A 12,102-nucleotide genomic window follows, 5' to 3' on the forward strand; every position below is an offset into this window, starting at 1 on the left:
CCCTCTGTGTTCATCCCCCTTATTTGGTCTTCCACAAAGACAGAGTATCCTTGAGAACCAACCCATCCTTTTGCCCAAGGTTGCTTCTAAGACAAATTTAAACCAATCCATTGATCTCCCTGTATTTTTTCCAAATTATTCTAACAGGGCGGAACAAAAATTGCATTACTTAGATGTTCATCACCAACTTAGATATTACTTGGACAGGACAAAGCAATTTAGGAAGTCCGATCAGCTCTTCCTGTCTTATGCTGAAAATAGAAAAGGTCTCCCTGTTTCTAAAGTGACCTTATCTAGATGGCTATCTTCCACCATTTCTGACATTTATCAGCTTAGGGGCAAACAGCTGAACTGAAAACCTAAAGCTCATTCCACAAGAGGTCTAGCCACTTCTACAGCCTTTCAGGATAGACTACCCTTAGATACTATTTGTGCAGCAGCCACTTGGGCCACTCCTCATACCTTCGTTTCTCATTACAAATTGGATTTGGCCTCCAGGGACAGGGCAAGCTTTGGTTCCACTGTCCTCAAGAGTCTGTTCCATTGAGCCACCCAGGATAGAGGTGCTAGGGACGCGGTCCCATCCAGCAAGAATGAAGGCGAGATTGACAACTTAACATTTAGAAGTTATGTACCTACCATAACGTTGCATGTTAGTTGTCTTCTCTCGCCTTCTTTCTTGCGTCCTTCCCTCCTGTCCCCCTAGCCTGGACAGACCTTGATCTCCCCTTTTCTCTGGAAGATTCTTCTTCCTTGGACACCAGATAGTTCTTGTCCTTGATTACCTGGTTTCCATTACAGCCTTTTTAGGTTAGTGTTTCTCTTTCCTTAGTGGAAAGTTTTTATAGGCAGTTTTTCCTCTAGATACCAAACGAGATCTGGGTAATTACCGCCTTGCATCATGGGATATGGGGCTGCCTCGAGCTGGTAAAAGTGACTCTCGAGCTTAGCAAGTGCCGAGTCGGAGCCGATCCCATCCAGCAAGAAAGAAGGCGAGAGAAGACAACTAACATGGAACGTTATGGTAGGTACATAACTTCTAATTTTGCAGGAAAGAATGTCCCCCCTACACCCCCCCCAAACTTAAATATATCAACTCCATGGTTTCACCAACTCGAAAAAAAAAGAAAAATATGTCATAAAATGGGAATCCGTGCTTCCTCTACTTTGTACAGCTTTGCTCAGGAATTCAGCATAATGCCAAATATAGGAAGACAAATGTCCAAAATCTGCATTTTTGAATATTACTCTAGTGGTGGTGCTGCGGTAGCATTGTCGCCTCACAGTAAGACGCTGACCGGTTCGACTCTCAGCTAGAGCGTCTTCTGCGTGGAGACATGCGTGAATGGGCGTACCTTCGTTGAAGGTTGTGCGTTACGGCTGGCAACTCAGCACGTAAAAAAATCAACTGCCAATCATTAGCGGACTGGAGTTCCGCTGTGGCGGCCCCTAACCAGGAAAAGCCGAAAGACATAACAACAACAGCTCTAGTTTACTTAAAAAGTAAATAGAACAGATTTTGGATGAACTTGAACTTTCTGTAAAATGATAAATACAAAACTCCAACATTTCCCATTACTTATTTGCTTCCTCAGTAAATCACGAATATGTGTGTGATAGAAGTTCACTTGGCTGAATGTTCCTTTGCTCCACCAAGTGAAGTGAGTCATGCTTTTACCAACTGTTCAGTTTACTGAATAACTGTGTTGCCAAACTCAACGTTTTGTCAAAAGAGGTAAGCTGGTATGAATTAATTGTGGGAGTGTGTGCATGTTTAAGTGTTCGTGGGCTAGGGTTTGTTTACACTTTGTTTACTAGGTAGTTCCACTAGTCAGCAGCCTATTTTCAGGGGTGACTCACAGTGGTATTTATTCTGACCAGGGGAATTTTGGCCAAGGCACTGGCAGACTTCCTCTACTCCTTTCAGTTAGTGCCACTGGATCTTTTAGCTCCATCTACAACTAATTCAGGCAGATAGAACCTCGGTATTATGTTTCATCCAAAGGATATCACACACTGCACTGTAGAATCAGTATTAAAAAATTAATCCAGCTACCTCGTGTATGAAAGGAAGCCACAGTTTTCTGTGCAAAAGGGGAGTGTGTTAACTATTCAGCTACTGAGACTGCTTAGGGTTAGCACATACTAGTAATGTGGCACAGGGGACAGGGAGCACAGCCTGATACAGTGTGGTGGCATTGTTATGTTTTTACTTTGTGTGCTTGTATGTGTGTACGTGTGTGGAGGGGGTTCACTGACTGCAAAAATGACGGTCTCATTTTGTAATCAGTTTTCCATGAGATTTGGGTTTATTTTTAATCTGAAGAGATTAATTTTGGGGATTGTGTCTTTTGGTTAATGTAGCTTTGGGTGAAAATTTTTTGGTGTTTTGCTGTTTGGGATATTGTTCATCAAGTTTTGACTGCACACACACACACACACACACACACACACACACACACACACACACACACACACACACATATGTGCAGATACAGAAAACAAAAAATGACTTGAAAGTATACAAAACAGAACACTACTGAGTCAAAAAAGACCATTTTTGTCTTTCATGTTTTAACTTTGCCCTGTAAGGATTCTCTTAGAACTAAGACATGTGGTTTGACATATTCTGTCATATTTCATGATCTGTATTTTAGTATATCCCTTTAATACTTCTACATTTTTTACAGTCTTGTGAGTCATTTAGTCAGAAGAACAGTTTATAGGGAAGTTTTTGTGCAGTGCATGTCTTAGAAAATCATTTCTTCTTGTGCTTTTTTTGGATCGAAGACTGAAAGAATGTTCCCATTCTAAAAAAAAGGCCATTGGCACAGATCAGAGTAGAATGTACATGTACTTGTTGTGGCTAGTGCATCACTGAGTGCATTTCTAGTACATTTTTTCTGTGCTTGGAAGATCAGTGTGAATTTGCTGAAATGCATCCTAGATACAGAAGATTAAAACACACTATCTGCAGTCACTCATTATCTGAAAGTTGTGGGTGTGTGATTGAAGCTGTTGTCAGTGGATTACCATGTATAGCATTTGAAAGATTACTGCTGGAAATAAATTCAGAGACAGTCAGAAAGGGAACTATTTTTTTTTTTTTTGTTTATTACGTAGGTTTTAATGCGGGCGGCCATGGTGGTGCAGCGGTTAGCGTTGCCACCTCACAGCAAGAGGTTCTCAGGTTCAATCCTTGGCTGGGGTGCCTTCTGTGCGGAGTCTGAATGTCCTCCCTGTGGTCGCGTGGGTTTCCTCAGGGTGCTTCGTTTTCCTCCCACATCCCAAAGACATGCTGTAGGTGGATTGGACACTCTAAATTGGCCCTAGGTGTGAGTGTGTGCATGTGTGTGCCTTCTGTGGGAGGTTGAGCGCCGGGCTGGCAACTCGACACTGTAAAACTCCACTGCCAATCATGAGCGGACAGGTGATCCGCTGTGGTGACCCCTAACCGAGAAAAGCCGAAAGAAGAAGATTAATTAGGTTTTAATGAAATTTTTGAATTAGATCATCACTTTTTTTCAAAGAAATAAGGATTAGAATTGCAAGTAATCATGTATTGCCCTGATGTTTCAAATCTTTGTAATCCGGAGTTGTTGGTATAACTTGGTGGAAGCAATAATAATAATAACAAAATATTGTGGGAGTGTGTGTGTGTTATGAAGATAAGGGGTTGATTTCCACAGTTGCCACCTAGTTCCTGTTTAAGTATGTCAAGCAAACCAAAATTTCTGTCTGTTCTAAGTACAGATGAACACCTTTCTGGGGTTCTGCCAGACTCCCTATACTTTTATATGGATAAATACAAACATTTAGGGTGTGATTGTACATTCCTAAGAGAATGTTTGGACAAGAATATTGTTCCAAAAGTTTTGCGGGGTCTATAAATTTCCAAACCGAGTCCAGGAGGGTTTGGAATTTCACACAGAGTTAATTCAAATATTTGATAAATGTGGCTTAGAAGTGGTGAAGGCCATTCTTACTGAAAATGAAAGGGTTAGGACCACAACATTTTCAGGTTGTTTGCAATAAACTGTTTGGATTTTACACAGCGGTCTTGGCACCCTTATTTGGTTCGCCAAGTGAACATTTGTTTGGTTATTTGGTCCATTTTCGTTCGCTTTCATCTCCTTGTTGGTTGTTCTGCCAGATTTAACAACAAAGAAAAGCAAACAGGGATGAACAACGCAACTGTGACTAAGTACATCTACTTAGAATATTCTTTCAGAGCCAAATGGACAGTTACGTAGGGCTTAAATCCCACTCTCCATGAAAAGGTGACTTCTTTTTTACTGAACCTCACTGTGCATTCCTTAGTACTGTAGAAAGGAGAGAAGAATGAGGCTGCCTTCTACCAATGCAGTTATTTTTGGTCAAGTTGTTTGAAGGAAAGTTGGAAGAGATTGCTTATCCTGGAATGTTCTGTGTTATTTCCCATGCTATTTGTAGTGCCTCATTGCTCTTTGGTCTTGCACCTGACATTGCTGAGAATGCATTTCACTCGTGAGCCTGCATTTGTGAACATTAGAACAGTTTGATGAATTTGATATTCTATCCTTAGAGAACAGCACAGTTAATGACTTATTGAAGATGTTGTTGTTGTTTGTCTTTCGGCTTTTCCCGGTTAGGGGTCGCCACAGCGGAACTCCGGTCTGCTAATGATTAGCAGTTGTTTTTTATGGTGCCAAGTTGCCAGCCCAACACCCAACCTTCAACGAAGGCGCGCCCATTCAACGCATGTCTTTTGAACGCCCACTCGACCGCAGGGAGGATATGCAGACTCCACACAGAGGGAACTCCCAACCCAAGCTGACAATCGAACGGGAGAACCTCTTACTGTGAGGCAACAATGCTACTGCTGCACTACCGCGGCTGACTTATTGAAGATGAACTGGTTAAACGGGAGATGTCCAATTGTTATGTGCCTGTAGCAGAGTAACAGCAACACTGTGTAGCTTTTATTTGTTTATTTAGTTTTTCTGGTTAGTATTCATCCTTACTATATTTATTATAGTTCAGTGTCATAGTTTTTAATATTAACTACCCATCAGGCATGTACCAGCACACCCTTGATCCACAGCTCATCTTTTCTACCCAGAGGAGTTTTTTGGAAGATGTCCTTCAAGGATGCATCTGCAGTCATAACATATGGGTTGTCCTGCCTCAGGCAGCCCTTCGGTCGGCCGGATTCCAAAGTCTGGGTCTGGCCTCGGCTGATGTCGCACTTTCCCCGACGTCAGAGTGTCTGGGGTATAAAAGCATCAGCCGACGCCATTTTCCTCAGTCTTTCTTGCCGCGCGGTGCCCGAAGCAGAAGCTGTTCGCAAGTGCCGGTCGGTCAGATCCAGAGATTTCAGCTACCAAAGACTTGTTGGGGACTCTTTCTTGCCTCAGCCGATGTCAGACAAAGTAAATGATTGTTTAACTTGTGGGAAACAAATACCTCATAAGGATTTCCATTCTTACTGCCTTCCTTGCTTAGGCCCAGACCACGACGTATCAGCTTGTTTAGCCTGTGCCTCCTTCAACCGACGGACTCTTAGACGTCGGTCGGAGTTTGCAGAGGAGTTTTTTGGAACCGATTTTGCTTATAAAATGCCTTCGGAGACTCCGACTACGTATATGGTCAAAAAACGCAAGGAAAAGGACCGACACTCGCGGCCCGCGGTTTCGGCTGAAACCACGGCTATTCCTACTACCGAAACCATACCTCCGACCACCGAGGCCAGAGAGGCCCCGGCTGAGTCGGCTTCAGAACTCCCTACCGAAGCTAGTGTTCAGGATTTGTCCGACACCATACCTTTGGACATTTCTACCCCTGCACGTGGGGCAGCTAGGCCCCCAGCTTCTATGTCTATTAAGGCCTTCTCCAGGGCTAAAGCTGCCAAACTTTCAAAAGCTTTGCCTGCCAAATCTGCATCCCAGAGGCCTTCATCTAGTTCTCAGATCCTCAGTCTTGCTGAGGACCTTATCTCCTTAATTAGGGGTTCCCAACCTCACCCAGACAGGGCCTCCCAACCTCCTCCAGACAAAAGGCCCAGGACTGACCCCTCTGAACCTCACTCCTCAGATTACTCCACGGATGGATCTGATTTGTCAGACCACCAGGAAGGGGCCTACTCGCCCTATGAGGATTCAGATGCAGAAGAATCTATCCCTTCAGCCTCCCCCCCTGAAGAATTTTCCTTTGGGGAGACTTTACACTCCATGAGAGAACACTTTCAATGGCAGGGTCAGGATTTCTCTGATTCTAGAAAAAGATTAAGGACCTTTTTGCATTTGCCCCAGCATAGGCCCTTAGCTATACCTCCGGTTCTAACTGTAATTGATGATGTGTACAATGATGTCAGTACTGCACCTGATTCTCTTCCTCCGGCCCCCACCAAACCTGACAGATATTACAGGGTCCCGGTTTCTCACTTCCACCTGTATAAAGCACATGCTGCAGACCCAGAAACTATTCCTCAGGGCCCTAAAGGGGTTGCAGCCGCTACTGCCAAAAATCCCCTACCCTCTGAAAGAGAGTCTAGAGCATTAGAGAGATGGGGAAAAAAGGTTTATACATCTGCTACTCTTTCTGCCAGGGCATTAAACTGTCAATTCCATATGATACAGTGCCAAGAATTTTTGTTAGATCAGCTAAATAAGAAACCTTCTTCACCTGAACCCTTAGACCGTAAATCCCTTCAGGATTTGGTACACAACTCACAACAGGTCAGTAATCATTTCTTAAAATGTGGCTATGATGCACTGGAGGCTTCATTTAGATCAGCTATGACTGGGGCAGTAATTCGTAGGCATGCCTGGCTGAAAGAGCAATCTTTGCCAGACCATGTCAAGGCTAAACTCCTCGATGCTCCAATGGAGAAACAGCATTTATTTGGCTCCCCTGCACAGGAGATTCTAAAGAAGGTTGAAGAAAAAGCAAAATCTGTGCAAACAGTTAAAGATTTCCTGCAAGTTCAACCTCCGAGGTTCAGTAGAAACTGGCCTACAAAGAATTGGTCCTTTCCAGATTCCTCCAGAGCACAGAGAGGCAGAAACAGGTGCCCTAGAGGCAGATGTCAATCCAAGGGCCCCTACAGAGGCCGTCAGTGGCAGCCTGCCAACCAGAGGAGTAGTGCAACAGCTACAACTACTACCACTACTACAGGACAGACACAATGACTTGACTCTGACTCCGCCTACCAGGGATCAACTGGAAGCACCCTTGGGCGGAAAGCTGGCTTTATTCTCAAAAAACTGGCATTGCATTACAAAGGATACATGGACATTGCAAATAATAGACAAAGGATACAGGTTTCACTTCCATACTTTGCCAAAAGAGGGAATGCCAAACCTTCCATCAAACCAGAAGGCAGAGGCTTTAAGACAAATCAGCAAGTTACTTCAGATGAAAGCTATAGAAAGGGTACCATCTACAGAACAAGGCCAGGGATTTTACTCCAGACTATTCCTTGTGCCAAGAAAAGAAAACCAATGGAGGCCTATACTCGACCTGTCCGCACTGAACACTTATCTCATTGTGCCAAAATTCAAAATGCTGACCCTACAGCAACTTCTTCCCATGTTGGGCAAGGAGTCTTGGCTGGTGACTCTAGATCTCAAGGAGGCATATCTGCACGTCCCTATCCGACCAGATTGCAGAAGGCACCTCAGATTTCTTGCAGGATCAGAGCATTATCAATTCTCAGCATTGCCCTTTGGCTTATCTACTGCGCCCAGAGTATTCACGAAATGCCTGGCATCAGTAATTGCACACTGCAGACTTCAGGGAATTCAAATTTATCCATACCTGGACGACTGTCTAATACAAGCGGACAACAAGAAAAAATTGTTAAAGGACTTGGCCTATGCCATACACCTGCTACAAACCTTGGGATACACAGTCAACATCCAAAAGTCAAGACTAGTACCATCCCAAAGGATAACCTTTTTGGGTGCAGATCTGGACACAATCACTCAGATGGCTTTTCTCACAGAAGAAAAACAAAAACAACTTCCAGATTACTTCATGACTCTGACAAGACAAACTCAGCTTACTGCAAGGAAAGTCCTGCAGGCCATGGGTTACATGGCATCTTGCATAATTTTAATTCCACATGCCAGGTTGCATATGAGGAAATTACAATGGTACCTAAGGAATGTATGGTCTCAACACAGTCACGGTCTAGAAACCATGATTCAAATCATTCCATGCCTTCAAAAGGAATTCCTGTGGTGGGCTCAGGCCTGCCAGTCCAACAGAGGGTTGCCTTTCAACAAACCAAAACAAGGCAGACCATCACCACGGACGCCTCAGACCGAGGATGGGGAGCACACATGGAGGACAAACGTATCCAAGGCCTATGGCCTCAAGGGCAGCTAAGCATGCACATAAACCAAAAGGAAATGCTGGCAGTAAGGCATGCAATTGAGGCATTCAGACCCTTCCTCCAGCAAGGACATCTCTTAATACGGACAGACAACACCACGGTCATGTGGTACATAAACAAACAGGGAGGCACACATTCCTACCCTCTATGCCGGATGGCTATGAATCTGTGCAACCTATGCCTGAATCTCAATATCCAGCTGCAGGTCAAATTCGTACCAGGAAAAGAGAATACACTAGCAGACAGCTTAAGCAGAACTACCATGGATGCACACGAATGGATGCTGCATCCAGACATCTTCAAACTCATAACAAAGAAATGGGGAATCCCAGAGATAGATCTGTTCGCCTCCCCACTCAACCACCAACTGAAGAAATTCTGCTCAAGGACATACCACCCACAAGCCTGGAGGGTGGACTCTCTCTCTTTCAGCTGGAATGCCCTAACAGTATATGCCTTTCCACCTCTCCCATTGATGTACAAGGTTCTACTGAAGATCAGGGAGGAACAGCCAAAAGTCATACTAATAGCTCCGGACTGGCCAAGACAACATTGGTACCCGCTATTGAGAAGCATGTCTCAGGCAAACTCATGGCCTCTCCCCCTATGGCCTCTTCTTGTAATGCAGAACAATTTCAAGACCCTGCATCCCAACTTGAAAACATTGCAGCTAACTGCCTGGAAGATTCCTTAAAGCCCAACCAAACCGTTTTATCTCAGAGGGTGAAGGACATTATCCTGGAGGCTCGCAGACCTTCCACAAGAAAGACATACTCAGCTAAATGGAAGAGATTTCTCATTTGGAGCGCATCAAAGGGCACAGATGTCACAGTGGCAAACCTAGCACACATCCTAGAATACTTAGCAGAATTGTTCCACAATGGCCTGTCTTAATCATCCATTAAGATTCATGCTTCAGCAATTTCAGCAGAATACAATATGGATCCACCTATCTTCTCACACCCTCTTCTCAGGCAATTTTTGAGAGGGATCAAAAATGTTAAACCTCCAAGAAGACCCCCCTACCTGCATGGGGTCTCAATTTTGTGCTGGAAAAAACTGACACTACCTCCTTTTGAACCAGCAGCTTCAGCAGACCTCCAGTTTTTATCTTGGAAAACTGCATTCCTTCTGGCAATCACTTCAGCAAGAAGAGTATCTGAGTTACAGGCATTAATGGCAGTGCAGCCTTTTCTTATTTTTCACCAGGATAGAGTGTCACTGAGAACCAATCCTACTTTCATGCCAAAGGTGGTATCTAGGGTATCCTTGAACCAAGCTATTCGCTTGCCTACGTTCTTCCCTAACCCACAGAACAAAGGGGAAAAACTTTTGGATATACACAGACAACTACGCTACTATTTGGACAGAACTAAAACTAACAGAAAAACTGACCAGCTTTTTGTAGCATATGCAACTGGGGTGCAAGGAAGAGCAATTTCCAAATAGACAATTTCAAAATGGATAGGAAATTGCATTCGTTTTTGCTACTCCTTTCATGGAAAGACAGTTCCTGAAAATATCAGGCCTCACTCCACAAGGGCCACAGCCACCACTACAGCTTTCCTACGAGGGGTGGCTACCAAGGACATTTTAGAAGCTGGTACTTGGAGCTCCGTGCATACATTTGCCAAGCATTACAATCTACCTTTATACTCCAGATCCCGAGCAGGGTTTGCAACTGCAGTACTGCAGGGGATCTTAACTACACCATAATTCTCTTAGTACCTCCTCCCCCAGATTGGCTATGGTATTCCACCCATATGTTATGACTGCAGATGCATCCTTGAAGGACATAGTACAGTTTTGTACCTACCATAAATGTAGATGTCCGATAGGTATGCATCTGCAGTCAGGATTACCCACCCTCCTTCCCCTCTGTGGTATTCCTAGGGTGCTTACCCCTCTTTCAGCTAGCTGGGGGAATCTATTATGGTGTATTTGTTTGTTTGTTTATATATGTATATAATTTGCAAATATTTGGAACTTTTCTGCCTTTATCCAAATGTAGCCTTCCTAGAGGGCACCTGGCATCTGGGGCAAGAAAAACTGAGGAAAATGGCGTCGGCTGATGCTTTTATACCCCAGACATTCTGACGTCGGGGAAAGTGCGACATCAGCCGAGGCCAGACCCAGACTTTGGAATCCGGCCGACCGAAGGGCTGCCTGAGGCAGGACAACCCATATGTTATGACTGCAGATGCATACCTATCGGACATCTACATTTATGGTAGGTACAAAACTGTACTTTTTCACCCCCCCCCCCACACCCATACACATAGACAATATGACTGACTGCAAATGTTGTGTGAGATCTTTTTGTGTGTGGATTAAAGATGCCTCACACAACCCTATACAAAAGTAGTATGTTAACTTCCTGTAGTGTTGTTGCTGTAAAGTGTGCTTCTGTAGTTTCCAGCTGCTTCTTCCCCACTTGTGAAGAGACATAACATCTGTCCTGCAACAGTCATCTTGATCTGGCAGCATGTAGATCTATCAAAGCTATCTTTATTGTGTGCTAGGACGTTGCAGTAAAACCTTTGATGTCCTTCAAGGATGCATCTGCAGTCATCACATATGGGTTGTCCTGCCTCAGGCAGCCCTTCGGTCGGCCGGATTCCAAAGTCTGGGTCTGGCCTCAGCTGATGTCGCACTTTCCTCGACGTCAGAGTATCTGGGGTATAAAAGCATCAGCCGACGCCATTTTCCCCAGTCTTTCTTGCCGTGTGGTGCCCGAAGCAGAAGCAGTTCGCAAGTGCCGGTCGGCCAGCTTCTGTGATTCAGCTACTGAAGACTTCGAAAAAGCTAAGTACCCCGTTGGGGACTCTTTCTTGCCTCAGCCGATGTCAGATAAAGTTAATAATTGTTTAACTTGTGGGAAACAAATACCTCATAAGGATTTCCACTCTTATTGCCTCCCCTGCCTAGGCCCAGACCACGACGTCGCAGCCTGTTCAGCCTGTGCTTCCTTCAACCGACGAACTCTTAGACGTCGGTCGGAGTTTGCAGAGGAATTATTTGGGGCTAGTTTTGCTTACAAGATGCCGTCGGAGACTCCGACTTCGCATTTAGTTAAGAAACGGAAGGACAAGGACCGACACCGGGCCGCGGTTTCGGCTGAAACCACGGTCAGGCCTACCGCGAGTGTCTCGGTCTCGGCTGAAACCGAGTCCTTGGTACTTCCGATTACCAAAACCGCACAACCGACTACCTCGGCCCTGGAGGCCCTGGCCGATTCGGTTATTGAATTACCTTCTGAAACTGGTGTCCAGGAACCTTCCGACACCATTCCTTTAGACAAGTCTACTCCTGCACGTGGTGCAGCCAGACCTCCTGCATCCATGTCCATTAAGGCTTTCTCTAGGGCTAAAGCTGCTAAACATACTAAAACTTTGCCTCCCAAGGTTACCTCTCAGAGACCTTCTACTGGCTCACAGATTCTTAGCTTAGCAGAGGATCTTATCTCCTTAATTAGAGGTTCTCAACCTCATCCGGACAGGGGCTCTCAACCACCTCCAGACAAAAGGCCCAGGGTTGAGCCCTCTGACCCCCACTCCTCAGATGAGTCCACTGATGGCTCTACTCTGTCAGACCACCAGGAGGAGGCTTATTCGGCCTACGAGGATTCTGATGCTGAAGAATCTATTCCCTCGGCCTCCCCTCCTGAAGAGTTTTCCTTTGGAGAGACATTACACTCTGAGAGAACATTTTCAATGGCAGGGTCA

At 44.9% G+C, this 12,102-nt stretch overlaps 1 protein-coding gene across 4 annotated transcripts in view; it reads left to right on the forward strand.

Moving 5' to 3' along the window:
- The window catches only part of LOC122809252 (myosin-10-like), a 3,714,157-nt gene that overhangs the window by 303,268 nt on the left and 3,398,787 nt on the right, over window positions 1–12,102 (forward strand). The gene's annotated exons all lie outside the window — the stretch shown is intronic.

Source organism: Protopterus annectens, chromosome 1.part1, assembly GCF_019279795.1.
Source record: "Protopterus annectens isolate FY-2018-M chromosome 1.part1, PAN1.0, whole genome shotgun sequence".
NCBI lineage: Eukaryota > Metazoa > Chordata > Ceratodontiformes > Protopteridae > Protopterus > Protopterus annectens.